The sequence below is a fragment of the Mus pahari genome, chromosome 23 (genome assembly GCF_900095145.1).
Source record: "Mus pahari chromosome 23, PAHARI_EIJ_v1.1, whole genome shotgun sequence".
NCBI classification, from domain to species: domain Eukaryota; kingdom Metazoa; phylum Chordata; class Mammalia; order Rodentia; family Muridae; genus Mus; species Mus pahari.
In genome coordinates, this window is record NC_034612.1 from 18,969,196 (window position 1) to 18,987,084 (window position 17,889).

Below are 17,889 nucleotides of genomic sequence, written 5' to 3' on the forward strand. Positions count from 1 at the left end.
GGGCAGGTGTGGAGGGGGGGTGGGAGGTAGGGGATGGGTAGTGGGGATGGGGACATTCACTAAGTGCTCCTTTTCCTGTGTCCCCAGGTGTCCTCATTTGCTCTCTGTTGCTGATGAGACACTCACTTGACTTACCTGTTAAGAGTCCGGGAAGCCAGGGTAGGGACTCAGGGCAGGAACTGAAGCAGAGGCCATGGAGGAACGTGCTCCCCGGCCTGCTCCTCCTGCCTGGCTCAGTGTTGTTTTCCTATCCAATCAGGGCCACCTGCCCAGGGGCGATGCCCTCCCCGCTCCCACCTCCCACGGGACTTCAGTCATCAATCAAGAAACGTACCACCACCTGTGCGCTCTCAGCCCAATCGATGGAGGTAATCCCTCAGCCTAGAAACCCCTCTCTCCAGGTGTGTGTCGGCTTGACAAAAACTGCAAGCACACCAGGTGACCAGAAACTGAACGAAATACACCAATACAAGTTACATGTTTGTAGGGCCAGCATGGTGGCCTAGGCCATCAATCCCAGCACCGGGAAGGCAGAGGCAGGTAGATCTCTAAGTTTAAGGCCAGCCTGGTCTGTATTAAGGAGCCCCTGTCTCAAAACAAAAGCTAGTCTTTGGGGAAGGAAAACTCTTTAGACCATAGGAGAAGAGTCAGAAAGAAAAACACTTAAAACCGGGGCTGGAGAGATGGCTCAGCGGGTAAGAGCACTGACTGCTCTTCTGAAGGTCCTGAGTTCAAATCCCAGCAACCTCATAGTGGTTCACAACCATCCATGATGAGCTCTGATGCCCTCTTCTGGTGTGTCTGAAGACAGCTACAGTGTACTTACATATAATAAATAAATAAATAAATAAATAAATAAAAAGAAAGAAAGAAAAAGAAAAAAAGAAAAACACTTAAAACCTCAGAGTCTCCGCTCACCTGGGGTCCAAAAGCGTCCAGATGTTCCTCTGCCAGGAAAGACTTTTGCCACTAAACAATAATTGCTGGTTTTCAAGGAGTGAGTTTGAGTGTTTACGGAACACCCATCCTGCTCCAGGCATGGGTCACTGGGAAAGAGCCCGCCATAGAGAGTATAGCTGGTGAAGTCTGAGTTCTCACTCAGTGCCGCCTCAGGGGAGGAGGGGCTGTCTGGACTCCTGCCCTGGAAGGTTCCAGATTTCTCAGGATCAGGATAAGAAGATAGATTTGTCCTTTTCACAAAGGGAAGCTTCCAACAACAGCCCAGGGGCACAGAGCCCGGGTTCTCTGTGATGTGGCTGAATGTGGACCTAGGTCTAGTCTGCCATGGGATCTGTCAAAGAGCCTCCCCCCCTCTGCACCACCCCACCCCCACCCCCATCACTACCTCCCACCCCCTACCCCCACCCATCTTTGTCTCCCCACCAATCTCTTTCTTGCCTCTGATTACCACAAGCCCCGTAAGTGCCTGATTCTGAGAAGCAGATGACAAATGGTAGCCTGATGGGCCCATTATTCCCTTTTAATTTATTACACTTTAATTAATAAAGGTGCCTGTGCTCGTTTGCCAAAACAAAGCTCCTGACAGCTCAGGCCTCTCTCCAGCTCATCATCTTTATTTTTGCCCCCTGCTCTCTCGCTTCCCCACCCCCATCAGGACCTCAGTTTCATCCCTGCCAACAGCAGGTCACCAACCCTGGATTAAGGTGCAGGTCCTGTGAAGGCTCCTGAGCACAACAGCATGGCTGGTCTGCCGAATGGAAGTTGAGAGGTCCTCGCACACTCCTGGGCAAGCATACACTACCAGGTCATCTACAGATGTGACCATCGAAGGTGGCTTCATGTGCCAAGAGACCTGTGACAACAGCCCTGTTAAGTCTAGGGACTGGAGATATGGCTCAGCGGTTAAGAGCACTGACTGCTCTTCTGAAGGTCCTGAGTTCAAATCCCATCAACCACATGGTGGCTCACAACCACCCGTAATGAGATCTGGTGCCCTCTTCTGGTGTGTCTGAAGACAGATACTTATGTGTAATAATAAATAAATCTTTGAGCCTGGGCCAGCAAGGTTGACCAGATTGAGCAGAGGTCCCAAATTCAATTCCCGACAACCACAAGAAGATTCACAATCATCTGTACAGCTACTTAAAATAAAGAAAGAAAGAAAGAAAGAAAGAAGAAGAAGAAGAAAAGTCTACAGAAGGCAAAGAAGCCCCTCCCCCTGGGGTCTAATTTGCATTTCCCAGGAGAGTTAGAAAAGTTAACATACCTGATAAAAATTGAAACAGCCCACAGAGATTATCTGTGTGTTCCCAAAAGACTTCTCAAACAAAAACACTAAAAATAAGAAATAGTCCTCATGAAAGAAGGCTCATGACTTGGACTCTAACTGAACCGGTGCTCACCCCTAAAACCAAACAACCTCATAGTTTCCCACCAATGCCATACAATTTCATTTAGAGAAGGAAATCCTTTAAGATATGAAAAATAAATCAGGCGGTGGTGGCACACGCCTTTGATCCCAGCACTCAGCTGGCAGAGGCAGGCGGATCTCTGAGTTTGAGGCCAGCCTGGTCTACAGAGAGAGTTCCAGGGCAGCCAAGGTTACACAGAGAAACCCTGTCTTGAAAAACCAAACAAGAAAGAAAGAAAGAAAGAAAGAAAGAGAGGGAGGGAGAGAAAGAGAGAGGGAGAGAACAAAGGAGGAAGGGAGGGACAGAGGGAAGGGAGGAAGGGAAAAAGAAAGAGAAAAAGTAGCCAGTTTTGTACTTAATTTTAAAACTCTGCTTAACCCTTGAACTCTTGATGTAAATACAGCCGCCAAGCAGTGGACAGTCAAAAGCTACAGGATCCTGTACAAAACCATCAGACACCCAAGCATGACCTGATGGACCCTCTCCCTCGCTCACTCCCCATCCCCCTTAAATCCGAAGCACATGCTTGCCTATCAACTTAATAAATTCACCACCTTAGCAACGTCCTAACTTGTCCCATTGTCAAGGATCTGGCTTTACCAGAGCGGTGGGTGAGGAAGAGGCCAAGAGGAAATTCCCGAGGCTTTCCTCAGTGGTGGTTGGTGGAACGGTGTGTCCCCTCCGCAGCAGACAGCCTCTCACAAGTTCAGTAGGAAGTTGGACATGGTAATGTCCTCCGTCAATAACTACCATTCCCTGCATCACCCTTCGCTAAGGATAAACCCTTCATCCTGTGAGGTGAACATGCCACCCTGATGCTGAGCTTAGAGTGGGTTTGAATGTCAAAAAATAATAGCGCTTATGGGCTGAAAACATCCCCCCCACAAGCCACACAGCACAGGAGAGTCCTGGGGAACCCCCCAGAGTTGCCGGTTTATACTTCTAGGGGCGGAAAAAGCTAGACTTCTCAAAAGCTGGAACTGGGCGGCGGTTCTAGGAAAATCCCCAAACTGTCGACCCCACAATTGGCAACGAAATGACCACATGTGCCGTCAAGGAGATCAGAGAAGGGGAGTGGGTAGGTTGGCGTGCCTTTGTGTGTGCATTATGGGCAGGGTATTAGTGTCGAAGTCCTCCAAGTCCTTCAGAGACACAAGGCTCTAGAATCAGCATCTAGACTGGATGGCATCGTGGTCCATCCAGACCCCAGATACAAAAGAGCCTGGGGCTTTGGACCAGTGACTTGACTTCTCCCGCTTCTCCTGTGTAAAGCTGGAGTGGGTAGCAACCATGTAGAGACCTCATGTAATAGATGTTTGGGCGGTGCAGCCTAGGCACACCAGTGTGGCCCAGGGCATCCATTTCTCCATCAAGGGCCTAAAGGAGACTGCTATTGCCAGCCATATACTCTTGTCCATGAAACAATGCTGCTACGAGGCCCATGGTCAGGAGACGTAGGTTTCCCACCAATGCCTAGTTCCAGATGTACCCTGGCTTACAGTGGTCCCACCAAGAACCTTGGGGAGCAATTGACTGACAGAAGCTTGCTTATTGTTGGTCCCTGGTTCCACTCCAGGTGGGTCCACTCTGCCCAACCTTTCCCTCGTGCATGGCACGGGCCTCCCAAGAGTACCTAATTCACTAATAAGAGAATTGTCACCTGTTGGTGCTTGAAAAGCCACTTTGAGAATCTGAGTGAAAAAGAGTGCTTTTAAATGACTGTCAGTGTTCACAAGCTTGCTGCAGACATACCGTTAACCCCAAATTCAATGATAAGTGCATTCTGCCCATCCCCCACCCCACTGCCTCCACGGGCCAGGAGGTGGCCAGGCTGGGTGGCCACTGTCCTGGCTCAGCCCTGACTAGGTCTCTAATAGGATCCACGGAAGTCTGAGCGCCCCTCCCACCCCACCCCCCTGCACGCCTTGCCGTCACGAGCCACGATTAACGTTCCACACACGCTGTCAAAGGCCTCCTCTGGGATCTGGTGGCTTTCCACATTCTGAGTCAGAATCAATAGCTTTAATGTACAGTGTACATGGGCCTTGCTTTTAAGTGGGGTTGGCTGAGGGAGAAGAAAGTGGAATAGGATTAGGGTTGCAGACAGGGCTTAGGGGAAGTGGGGGGTATGGGGGTGGGGAGCAAAGAGTCTGCTAGAAGCAAGGGGGGGGTCTAGAAGCCGACTTTAACACCTCAGCCGTGCATAGGCCTGGGGTCTGACCACGTCAGAAGTGGGAGATAGGTCCCCCAGTGCAGGCTGGTAAAGCGAACCCCACAAGTCCCTCACATAGAGCCTTGTGCAGAGTCCCCTTAAACAAGCATTCCCCTTTCTTCACCCCAGGACCTGACTGGAGAGGCCTCCTTCCGAGTAAGAACACCTGGTGCCTGCAGCATCTGGAGAGGACAGAGTTGCCAGCCCCTTCCCACCGCGCTTTCCCGAAACCAGCTCCCAACTTGTTTAAGAAACAAACAAAAACTACATTGCATTATTTATGTAGTGTGTGTGTGTGTGTGTGTGTGTCCAGAATTTGTGTGGAGACCAGAGGACAATTTGGGGGAGCCAGCTCTCTCCTTCCAGCTCGCTAGCCCTGTGGATCCAACTCAGGCTGTCAGTCTTGGTGGCAAGCACCTATTGACGCCAAACTTCTTGATTAAAAACTAAAGAAACGTATGTAAAAGTCTGGAGGTGGTAGAATGATTGCTTTGCATGCCTGAAGCTCTGGGTCCCATACCCCCCCCCCTACACTACATAAAACAGCACATCAGACCGGTGCCTATAATCCCAGTATCCCAGAGGTAAAGGCAGAGTGATCCCCAGCCTGGAATACATAGGCTCTCGTCTCAAGTAAATACAGGGACAGGAGAGCTGGTTCCACAGTTATAAGCACTCGCTACTCTTCTCGAAGACCAGAGTTCAATTCCCAGCACCACCCACATAGTGGCCCATAACCACCTGTACCTCCAGTTCCGGGAGATCTGATGCCCTCTTCTGGCCTCCTCAGGCATCAGCAAGACACACACACACACACACACAGTACAGACGTACATTACATGCAGGCAAACACTCATACACATAAATATCAATCTTTAGAACATTAATCGTTAACTTGTTTAAGTAAACACGACAAGCAAATGTCTCCTGAGCAGGAGCTTTTATGTTTTAAGACGCTAAGTCTAGACGCCATCCTGTGTCACCACGGGGACACCCTAAAGAGTCCCCTCACCTCCCTCTCACCACAGCTCTCTCCGTACCTCGGTTTCTCCATCCACCCAGCGTGTGGATGGTAGTACGACCCTGGCCTGCCAAAACAAGTTAGAACAATGCTGGTCTGTGTCGCGACCACGGTGTCAACACTGTGTCACTTGTGTCCACACTCAAGCTACGGCTGGGTTTGCAGCGCCCATGGGCTTCAGGGAGCACCTCTTGCGGCTGTCAGCCTCTGGTATCTTCAGGTGGCCACAGCACCTCACCCCTGTCTCGGTAGCCCAAAGCTTTGTGGGAGTTTTCCTCTGTCCCAGACCTCCCGTCTTACTTACACGAATGCATCCTTCTCCCTAAGAGATGGGATAAAGACCCACTTCTCCAAACAAGACCTCACCTTCTTGGCAGCCTTTGTCACCCTTAGGGGATTAGGGTGGATACCTCGTGGGGGGGGTGGTATTCAACTCGTGTATTTGCTATAGGGATGCTGTGAAGCTCTGGGGATGGAGGGGGTGGGGTCCCTGTCAGCCCCTCCCAAGCTGACCAGCCTCACCTTGCTATAAATCTCACAGTAGGCGTTTGGGCACAGGGCTGCTATGGGGATGCTGGGGCTGCGGACTTGAAAGACTACGCAACCAACTCATCCATCGTAACTGTGCCATATGTACATTAACTTTATTTAGGTGACGCGCAGTTTTCAATTTTAGCCCTCATCTACAATTACATTAAATTATGCATGTCTTCTGAAAAGCACACTTACTGAAAATGGATAAAGTCGGAAAAAGGCAGGCAGGCATTGCTCGGGAGCACGGGAGGGGAGCTGAAGGCAGAGAGGGTGATGTTATTGGGGTCTGCACTAGTAGCCAGCAACGCTGGAGCTTGCGGGGGGGTTGGGGTGGGGAGGGGACTCCTGTGATAATCATATATCCATTTCCTCAGGGTGGAACCCAGAGGATCAAAAACCCAGACAGGGGAATCAGCAATAGAGAGTCTTATGACCCTTAACAAGGGAGTGCAGACCAGAGACATGGCTCGGGGCAGTAGCTTGTACTGATTCTACCATGTTCACTTCTGGGAGAAAAGAGGTCCCATGTTCCCATGTCTATGATGAGAGCCATAGAACCATGCTAAGGTGGGGACAGGACCATCCCTGGAACAACCAGCTGAAAGAGCCAGGCTGCCACACTGGTCTCACTGCCCCCTGTCAAACCCAAGACCACATGATAATCACCCCTGGGAAACCATGGAGTGGGAGACCTCAAGGTAGAGAGAGAGAGTGATGTTGCTGAGGCCGGCAGGATGCTGGTGTTCCATCCTCTTGGCTGCCGTGTGCTGGTCCCCACATCCCTTTTCCATCTATGGAGCCTCAAGCCAAAAAAAAAGAAAAAAGAAAAAGAAAAAGAAAAGAAAAAAAAAGGCTCCCAGACTGCAAAAAATAACCAGGCAAGGTCAGGCATGGCCAGGGTCCTGACTGATGGTGCCAATGAAGAGGCTCGGGCTGAGACAAAAGTTAGAGCTGTTTCTCTCCAACCTACCTATCATGGGGACAACAGGGACATAGACAGTCCCACGTGTGAAGGTCTATCCCTCATACCCTGGCTGCTGGCTTTGCATTCAATCTTCACAGTGTGGCATGTAAGAAAGGAACAGTAACACACGTTGCAGAAGGGTCTGTAGACTATCTGGGCTGTGCCTCACAAGGAACATAGGACCCACATACTCTTTAGGGTCAGGGGGTGAACATCGCTGCTCAAGACCGTGGGCCATTAGCATAGCTCCCTCTACCAGGGTGCCCAGCCTGGCCTAGTCCGGATTGGTGGAGCATCTTGGGCTCACAGGATATGGTGGTTTGAATATGCTTGGACCACGGGAAGTGGTACTATTAGGAAGTATGCCCTTTTTTGGAGGAGGAGATGTAGTCTTGTTAGGGGAAGTGTGTTACTGGAAGAAGGGCTTTAAGGTCTCATAAATATGTTCAGTTCTGGCCAATGTGCTACAGAGCCTTCCCCTGGCTTCCTGTGGAAGACAGTTTCCTTCAGGCTGCCTTTGGATCAAGATGTAGAACTCTCAGCTCCTTCTCCAGCACCATGTCTTCCTGTATGCTGCCACGCTTCCCACCATGACAATAATGCACAAAAGCTCTGAACCTGTAAGCCAACCCCAGTTAAATGTTTGCCTTCGTAAGAGTTGCCTTGGTCATGTCCCTTCACAGCAATGAAACTAAGACACGAGGTATGGGGGTAACACAAGGGAGTGAGCCCAGTCATGTCAACACATATCACAGGGACACAGCATGTCTATCCAACTTCTCCAGTCACAGGAATCAAGGACAAGAAGGAGATAAGACAACCCATTCACCATTTGAGCCAGGGTGCGAAGGGTTGGGTGGTCTTTACCATCAGTGAGAGAGCAAGGTTCAACATGAGCAGAACTTAACATGCACCCATCTGCCAGGCACAGGTGGGGATTGTGGTGGTGTGAATGAAAATGGCACCTGAAGGCTCATAGGAAGTGGCACTATTAGGAAGTGTGGCCTTTGTTGGAGTGGGTGTGGCCTTGTTGGAGGAAGTGTGTCACTGAGGGTGGGCCTTGAGGTTTCAGAAGCTCAAGCCAGGCCCAGTGTCACTCTCTCTTCCTGCTGCCTGCTGATTCAAATGTAGAACTCTCAGCTCCTTCTCCAGCATCATGTCTGTCTGTGCACCTTCATGCTTCCCACCGTGACGATAACGGACTATTGCACTATCGGGGTTGCTAAAGGTCCCTTGTCCAAGTCCCCATGCAAGTTCAACCGGGTACTGTGGCCACAGTGAACATCACTGACCACAGCATCAGGCATGACAAGGGGAGCAGCCCCAGTCAGTATGTGACCTTAATGACCCTCTCCTGGTGAGTAAATCTGATGACAGACGAGTCTTTACGTGTGACTTGCAGGCACCTGTTTCTGTTTCTCCACTATAAACAGGGAGAGCTCAGTTTGTCTTTCTCATAGCACTCTCAAGGATTGAGATTGTTCTATAATGACACTCGATATAAGCAAGCACATGGCAGCTATTGCCTTGGTAGTCCTGGGTCAACTAGCATGAAGCCTCTAGGGCAGACCTGGCTCCCAGAGGAGTATCACTGGGCTCCAAGTGTCACTGGGCTCCAAGCTGCCTATCAAGGATGGCAATGTAACTCACAGGACCTCAGTGGTACCTGGCTGGTGTCTGAAGGCCAATAGAAACCTCCTGCCCCTAGGGATGAGAGCACCTGCTAAGCTCTGCTTGGGCTCCAATGGCCCAGCTAGCTCAGTGTGGCTCCCCTCATACCCACAGAAAAGAGGAAATTCATGAGGCTTTGTGTAAACTCTGAAAGTGCAGAAGGATTGAGCTTACACTTGGGTACCCAGATCAACTTCTCTAAGAGCAGAGTCTGGCCTGCTACACACAGAGCTCTGGACGGTTTGTGGCCTCGGGGTGCTGCTGACCTCCAAGTGAACTTCAGTGGGCCAGGAGTCTGGAAGTCATCATAGCTACAAGTCTAGTTTGCTTCGGGAACGCCTGTTAGGCATCAGGGCGGGAGGAGACCCTACGCATCAGTCATTTGTGCCCTGTGCTCAGTGCTCATACAGAAAGAGACCACCAGGGGGCAGAAGAGAGAAAAGGGACCTGCCCTGCCCTGCCCTGCTCTGTCCCGCCCCGCCCCGCCCCGCCCCACCCTGCCCAGGGAGCTTGGGAGAGAAAAGTCTATAAGAGAGGAAATCAGTCACCGATGCAGGTCAGGCAGGTCGGGACTCTCAGAGGAAGTGATCTCCGGAGACAAGAACAAGCTATCAGCTTTGGGTGGAGGTTTCTGGGCTGAGATGGAAGGGAGAAAGAGAGAACACACCCACATCATGACCGCCTGGGGCCTCCAGGGGCCTCCCAGTGTCCCTGACAGACACTAAATATGACAGCACTCCCGTGGCACGGCAGGCTGGACTTGCGTTCTTAGGACTTGATCTGTCACGTTGAGTGGCCTGAAGACCAGAAATGGAGGCAGGAGGCCGGGGACATGAGTCACAGCCTATGAGGGGATCTCGGGCCAAGGTCAAGGCCAAGGCCACAGTGAGGGAGGTCAAACTTCAATGCCAAGAAAAAGAGGGCAGTGGCGGACAAATCCAGGTGGAGGGATCTAAATAAATGTCTAGACAGAGGGATGCTGAGTTGAGATTAGAGGGGGGTGTGTGGGGTGTATGCTTTATGCATGCCTTTGCTTTCAGCAGTAGTTCTGACTGGGCAGGGCTTTTATCCCAGGAATAGAATGTCCAGAATCCTCCACTGAGGGGCTGGGGTGTAGCTAGAACACCTGCCTAGAATCCCCCAATGAGGGGCTGGGGGCGTGGCTCCGTGGTAGAGCACCTGCCTAGAATCCTCCAGGGAGGGGCTAGGTTGTGGCTAGAGCACCTGCCACCTATACATAAAGCCCTAGGTACCATCCCTAATCACATAAACACACACACACACACACACACACACACGTATTTCAGTTCTTAAAATTTCCATCTATACAGCATGATGTAAGTCTTCCCCCACCACTTAAAGAAAGAAAAATAGCTGTGGCATTTGACTCCATCCCACAGTGCGGGGGAACAGAGCTGGATGCAGAGGCTTCATAGCACAGACCCCACGTCACAAGCCCATCCGTGCATACCTCACACAGAGAAATTGCATGGTTAGTGAATTAGACCTAGAGAAAGCTGTCACACAAACGTTGGTACCAAGCTGGCTGTGGCCATACATGCCTACCATCCCAGGTCTCAGGAGCTAGAGGCAGGAGGATCGAGAGTTTAAGAACAATTTGGACTACAGGAGAACAGAACAGAACAAAACAACAACAACAACAACAAAACGGGCCATTGGGACAGCTCCGTGAGTAAAGGCACTTGCTGCCAAGCTCGACAGCATGGATTCAATGCCCAAGATACACAGGGTGGAAAGAGAGAACGAACGGATTCCCACAAGCTGCCCTATGATCTGCACACACATGCCAGGGCATGCATGTACCCACACACATTCACCTATACACACACATGAATAAATAGGACACAAATTAGATGTAGATATCGTTTTTTTTTTTCCCCTAAATGCTGTTCCTCGGCACTGGCTCTAGGAGACACTGGTTTTCAAAAGCTCCCAGAGATGGAGTGGCACATGCACTAGGTCCAAAAAGTAGCCCTACTGTGTGCCACTGTCATCCCTACTGGGGTAACAAGGACGGGGGCTGTGGTACAGCTGACTTTGGAGTCAGGGGACTTAGGCCTAGAGTTGTTCCCGCACAGCCACATGATCTGGGACAAGCCACTGCATCTCAACCTGCAATGTGAGGAACCACTGGTCCAAGTGACACTCGGTGGCACGGGCCAGTATCAAGGCAGCACCACTGTGAATCCACAGTGACAGCGACCCCCATGTCCTTAAGGCCATGCACTCTGTCACCACAGTCACAGCAGCCAGTTGTAAGCAACACTATCTTCCCAACATCTGTCCCTAAGACACGGATCGGGGGGGGGGCTCTGATTCCTGAAGAGTGCCCCTTCCCCTCTGTCCCTTTGTCCCTTCTGTGTCATCGCAGCTTGGGACTATAGCACCTCTTATACTGTTACTAGAGAAATAAGAGGAATAGGTATCACCAGGTAGAGGGGGAACCATGATAATCACTAGAAAGTGCAACAGTGCCATGTGTCAGCAAGAACCCAAGACTGGGAAGCCTCCGACACGGCCAGTACAGCACCTGGGATGCACACACCCAGTGACCACTCAGAGACACAGCACGGAGCGGTGCTCACCTGGAGTCACGTGGACCCTACTGTAGGCCAGGGCTCTGCAGACTCCCAGGTACCCTTCCTGGGAAGAGGGTCCAAAACAGTAACAGACATTACAGACTATTACACAGCAGTGGTCAGGGCAGCCCACCGTAACGGTGTGCCCAGATTCACTCAAGGACGCAGAACCCAGCAGGGGGCTGGAGCACACTGGCTCATCCTCATCCAAATCTAAAGGCAAAGCACACAGGGTCTTAGTCAGGATGTTACTGCTGTGAACAGACACCGTGACCAAAGCAACTCTTACAAGGACAACCTTTAATCGGGGCTGGTTTACAGGTTCAGAGGTTCAGTCCATTATCCTCAAGACAGAAGCATGGCAGCATCCAGGCAGGCATGGGGCAGAAGAGCTGAGAGTTCTACATCTTTATCTGAAGGCTGCTAGCCACTTCCAGGCAGCTAGGATGAGGGTCTTAAAGCCCACACCCACAGTGATACACCTATTCCAACCAGGCCACACCTTCTAATAGTGCCACGCCCTGGGCCGAGCATATACAAACCATCCCAGTATTTTATACAGACCAAGGCCACAGCTCGAACATGAGCAAGGATCTGATTGCGATGGAGACAGTTTAAAAGAGAGAGAGAGAGAGCTGCCCACACCCTTCCGTGAACAGCATGTAAGAGTGGCAGGTGTTTCCCAAGGCTGTCCGGCCTCTCCTACATCACGAGGAAATGACACCACTTTCCACCTAGGGGAGCGAATGAGAAGGCGGGGCGCAGAACAGAAGGCTATCAATGTTTTCAAGACGGGTCTGAGGGATGCACAGCAGTAGCACCCTGGAAATTGGCATCGGGGATGCAGGGATTCAGGGTAGCACTCTGGAGATGATTGGCAACCCCTCAAACAGGAAGCTCGCTGGTCAAACTGCTCATGCTCTTGACCCCCCCAACCCACCTGGGCAGCACGGGGAGCTGCCTGGGCACCAAGGAGTTTTGAGCTCACTTTCCTCTGAGTCTTTGAGTCCTGAGTGGGACTCACAAGTCTAGACGCCTTCTGGGAGGCTTGAAATCCTGCTCCGTGGGTGTCCCCACCTAAGACGAAGAGAGCATGGAGAACATGCTCCAGAGAAGCTTAGTGTGCCCGGGGGGGGGGGATTGCCCACTGATCCAGGGGGTGCTCACATGGGGTCCCAAGAAGGAGCATCACCGCTGGGAACTCTTAGAAAAATAGATGCTTGGCCCCTCCCTGAATCACATCCCTGATACACTGAGTGATACAGTTCCTATAGGGCAGCTGTCAAGAAGCCTGGTGTGTCTTCATAGACAGGCTTGTGAGCCCAGCGTGGCCACAGGCCACTGGGGAAGCACCTGGTAGCTTTCATCCCCCAGTCTTCCCTCGTGCTAATAGAGAGGACAGAGGGCAAAGGACCGGCTGCCCCCACCATCCTGAATTACCATCCTGAATTTGTGCCCTGGGTACAGAGCTATTTGGCAATCATTGGTCCCTAAGTCCCCTACCTCTGTCACGCCACACCCCTAAAGAGCCACCCTGTCTAGAGCTTGGAAGTCCTGGCCTCAGAATCCACACAACAGAACCACACATGTTGGGAGGGGAGGTTGAGGGGAGGGGGTGGCAGCAGCCATTGAGAAAGAAGCCAGTTTGGGATTGGAGGACTCCAGCCAGACTGGGAGAAATGAGGGCACGGGGCAGTTTTCAGAGGTCCCAGGCTAGTCACATTCCACATCTGGGCTTGTTTGAGATACCCCCAGTTCTTGCCTCTAAGCTCCGAAGTGGACAGAGAAAAAATCTCTCCACAGCCTGCCACAGAGGCTCTGGGTACTGCTTCCTCTTCCACATTCTCCCACATCCAGCACCACACTCTCTCCCTACTTGGCAGTTCTATCTGTGACATTACCCTCTTCTCCCTGGCATGAGCTGTCTGCTGGCCCACATCTTCTTCAGGGTCCTCCAGAAGGACCCTGTCCTGAGGCAGGACCTTCCCATCTACCCCACACGCCCACTCCACTCCTCGGCCACCAACACTCTCAGGATCTATAACACAGAGAGACTTACAGAGGGGAGCTTCAAGTTCACGTCCAACCCACAGCGGACCTGCCTCCCTGCACCCAGCAGAAGGCTGGAAATGTACTTACTACTTCCTCCCCTCCTCCCTCCCCTCCCTCCTCCCCCATCCTCTCCCTCTTCCCCTCCTTCCTTCCCTCCCTCCTTTCCCTCCTTCCTTTCTTCCTTTCCTCTGTCCCTCTCTCCCTTCCTCCACTCTCTCTTTTCTCTTCCTTTCCTTCCCATCAGCTCGCAGTTAGCACAGGGGACAGCCAGTTCACTCTCCCTGGGGTCAGAAAGAAACTGCTCCACCCAGTCATCGCCTTCCTCGGGCGCTGTCCAGGCAGGTCATCCGGGAAACCTGCAAACATTGCCTTTCCAGGTGGAAGGGAAAGTCTGCACTAGTCAAAGGCCCTGGTGCGCGCGCGCGCGAGCAAACACACACACACACACACACACACACACACACACACACACACGTACATATACTGTGCCGAGAACATCTGACTCCACAAACGAACCATTGCAGCCACTCTCTGGGACCCCACTTGACAAATTCACATTGCACATTTCAGTCCGCGTGGGCAGCGGATGGCGGGGCCGACTGGGATGCTTTGAGCCCTCCCCTCCCCCCTGCGCCGTTTTCTACGAAGTCCTCCCCAGGCCCCAAGCGCTCTGTTTGAAACCAAGACCCAGCTTCTGCCCTCTGGAAAGGCTCTGCCTAGCAGTATGGTGCCAAACTTTGCCCAGAGGGGCTTTTCTGGGAGACTGGGGGTCCGAGAGGACCCAGAGAGCCACAGCGCCACCGTCATCGCCATCGCTGACACAGTACGGGTGAGAGAAGGCAGCAGCCCTTCCCTTCACTCTGACAAGGATCCATTGGTGGCAAGCCACACGCTGACAGGAGCACGGTGGCATTCCGCACCAAGCGTCCGTCCTGGTCAGCCACCACTGCCCACCCAAAGCCGAAGGGCACCCTTCTAATGCAAACTTCACCCGGGCAAAGAGTTCCCTGCTAAGCCCCTGTCACCGGTGCCACTGAGGAAAGGTGAATGGAACAGAAGCTATTTTTAGGAGAGAAAAAAAAAAATTAAATCTCAAATCGCAGCCTACCTTGGATGTTCTCGATGCCCAGCCTCCCGGGCTCCCAGAGAGAGACAGAGACAGCCACTGCAGTGCACTGTGTCAGATTACAAACTGGGGCCAGAGGGAGGGGAGGAGAGTGGAGAGAGAGAGAGAGAGAGAGAGAGAGAGAGAGAGAGAGAGAGAGAGAGAGAGAGAGAGAGAGAGAGAGAGAGAGATCCAATCAACACTGAAGGACACGGGTGTGTGGGCACCGCTTGGTATCAGCTAGAAATTATCCATTTAATTTTTGCAGGGAGGGAGAGAGAGAGAGAGAGAGAGAGAGAGAGAGAGAGAGAGAGAGGAGAGCATGAGCAAGAGTCAGAGTCACCCGCCAGAGAGCAGTAGCCAAAGCTTGGAAACGGCAGTGTTTTAAAACACACACACACACACACACACACACACACACACACACACACACGTGCGCACACAAACGCGCATGCACACACGCATCCCAAGATGGCTCTGTCCCTTCCCTGCCGGTGTCTCTCACGAAGCGGTGGTCAAAAGCAGGGCAGGAATGGAGGCGGAGCTGGGGCCCTCGGCTCCCCTGGCGGCCCTCGGCTGGGGCTGCCCCCGCAGGTGGTCCAGAGTCCTGCAGCCAGATGGAAGCAGACATCAGCGCCGCTGCCCGTCCACCAGGCAATACTAAGGATGCAGAATGAGGTGGTTGTGCAGAGCTCCCAGCTGCCTGGGTCCTTCATTCTTGTCCAGTCTCCCTCCCCACCCAACTGCCCATCACCCCCATGATCCCTTCCTAGCCTCAACTTGGCAACTGCCAGATGGACCAGCTACCTAGCAACACAGGAGCAAGAGAGAAAAATACCAGGAAATGGACACACACACACACACACACACACACACTCCCCTGGGGTCAGCATCTCACTGTTAACTCTATAAAGATGCTAAACAGCTCTGCTTCTCTGAGAAACACCTTAGCCTGACAGCATACTGATTGAGGCTGCATGGGGCCCTGTGGCCTCTGTAGAGAAAGACTAAGGAAAACCACAAGCAAGGGGCTGGTGAGATGGCTCAGCAGGTAAGAGCACCCATCTGCTCTTCCTAAAGGTGCAGAGTTCAAATCCCAGCAACCACTTGGTGGCTCACAACCATCCTTAACAAGATCTGACTCCCTCTTCTGGAGTGTCTGAAGACAGCCACAGTGTCCTTACATACAATAAATAAATCTTAAAAAAAAGAAAAAAAAAAAAAGGAAAACCACAAACAAAAAAAGCTGGTGCACATCACCTGCAGGTCCTTCCTACAAAACAATGGTCTTGGAGCTGTCCCTGGCCTCTCTGATAAAGGGACTCACTCTATGGTTTTAAAACCCTGGTGTTGGGTCTGGAGAGATCGCTCAGTGGTTAAGAGCATTGACTGCTCTTCCAAAGGTCATGAGTTCAAATCCCAGCAACCACATGGTGGCTCACAACCATCCATAACAAGATCTGGTGCCTTCTTCTGGAATGTCTGAAGACAGCTACAGTGTACTTACATATAATAAATGAATAAATCTTAAAAAAAAAAAACAACCAAAACCCTGGTGTTGGGGCTGGAACCACCTGTAATGACAGTGTACCTATGCATAATAATAAATAAATCTTTGGGCTCGACCGTGGGCAGGGTTGACTGGAGCAAGCAGAGGTCTTAATCCCAACAACCATGTGAAGGCTCACAACCATCTGTACAGCTACAGTGTACTCACATACATTAAATAAATAAATAAATAATAAAATCAAACCCTGGTGTCGGGGCTGGATCTCAGGGGTTGGGTTAAGAGCACTTGATGTTCTTACAGAAAACCAGGGTTTGGTTCTCAGCCCTCACGCTTACAACCAACTGCAACTCTAATTCCAGGGAATCTGGTGCCCTCTTCTGGCCTCTACAGGCACTGCATGTACATGGTGCACAGACACATTCAGGCAATATACCCACACATAAAAAAATAAAAAATAAGTAAATCTTAAACCGGGCAGTGGTGGCGCACTTGGGAGGCAGAAGCAGGAGAACTTCTGAGTTCGAGGCCAGCCTGGTCTACAGAGTGAGTTCCAGGACAGCTAGGGCTATGTCTCAAAATACAAAACAAAACAAAACAAAAATTAAACAAACAAACAAAAAAATTAAACAAACACAAAAAAAGTAAATCTTAAAACTCTAAAGGCCCCGTGGTGAACCTATGCACCCCTCTGCCACTGTGGGCTCTCTTGTGGATCCTGAATGAACCACAGAAACTAAAACTAAGAGGCCAAGCAAGGGATTGATGCCCTTGCCCCACAAAATTTTCAGAATCCATACTAGGCAACTCAAAACTGCCTAAAATACCAACTCCGGGGACTTCAGTGGGTACCTGCACACATACGCACATACAATAAATTCTAAAAAAAAATCTTTTGAAAAAAAATTTTTTAATTTATTTATTTCATTTATATGACTACACCAGAAGAGGGCATCGGATCCCTTTACAGATGGTTGTGAGCCACCACATGGTTGTTGAGATTTGAACTCAGGACAAAGCAAGCAGCCAGTGCTCTTAACCGTTGAGCCATCTCTCCAGCCCTTGAAGAAGGTTTTAAATTAAGACTCATCCTACATTCTGAATATGCCTCTGAACTTGCCCGTGGGAAGGGAGGCTTCACTCAAGCACCTGTTCCCTAAACACAGTCCCCACTGAAGTCTGGAGGCAGGGAGTAAAATACCTGCCACACCCTGGGCCCCAGAGCCTGCCAACTGCCAACATCCTAAGACCATGGAAGGATCCAGAACCTAGTCGCCCACTCACATGCTCTTCCTCGAAGCAGTACTATCATGGTATCCACTGGGGAAAACAGCTCCGTTTTCAGGTACCAATGATTAACCTACAGAATGGGGTATGCCCATTCAATAGAATAGTATTCAGCCATGAAAAAGCATGAAGGACTAATTTCCACTATACTATGGAAATGCTTAAAAATATTTTGCTGAGTATTTTTTAATGAAATGCCTAGGATAGATGGTTCTGCAGAAATAAAAGGCAGATTGGTAATAATAAAGACTGAAAGTCACTGTTGAATGGGCATGGGGTTTATCCTGGGGCTATAGATCATGGGGCCAGCAGAGGAATGGCTGCACACACCATGGACATTCCACAGACCACTAAACTACACACTTTACAACAGCCAAAGTGTGTCATTTAATCTGGGGGGGGGGGGGTCACACTGGACCAGGGCTGATCCTGACTTTCCATGTGGCCTTGAACAGGTCAGCCTGCCTTTCACCTCCAGAATCACCATCTGTTCGAAATATCACACCAATTTCATGTGGCTTTTGTGGGGGACAAAAATATCTGACAGAAGAAAATCAATCACCA

General features: G+C 51.0%; 1 protein-coding gene across 4 annotated transcripts in view; it reads right to left on the reverse strand.

Annotated features, from left to right (window-relative positions):
• Rimbp2 (RIMS binding protein 2) overlaps nucleotides 1-15,065 on the reverse strand; it is a 195,558-nt gene extending 180,493 nt beyond the window's left edge. For 3 of the 4 annotated variants that reach the window (XM_021186605.2, XM_029533723.1, XM_029533722.1), the window contains exon 1: nucleotides 14,535-14,642. The gene's annotated coding sequence lies outside the window, so the exon portion shown is untranslated. Of the gene's footprint in view, nucleotides 1-14,534 lie in introns of all 4 variants that reach the window. The other variant, XM_021186606.1, reaches the window with a different exon arrangement.
• Between the last annotated feature and the right edge of the window lie 2,824 nt (nucleotides 15,066-17,889).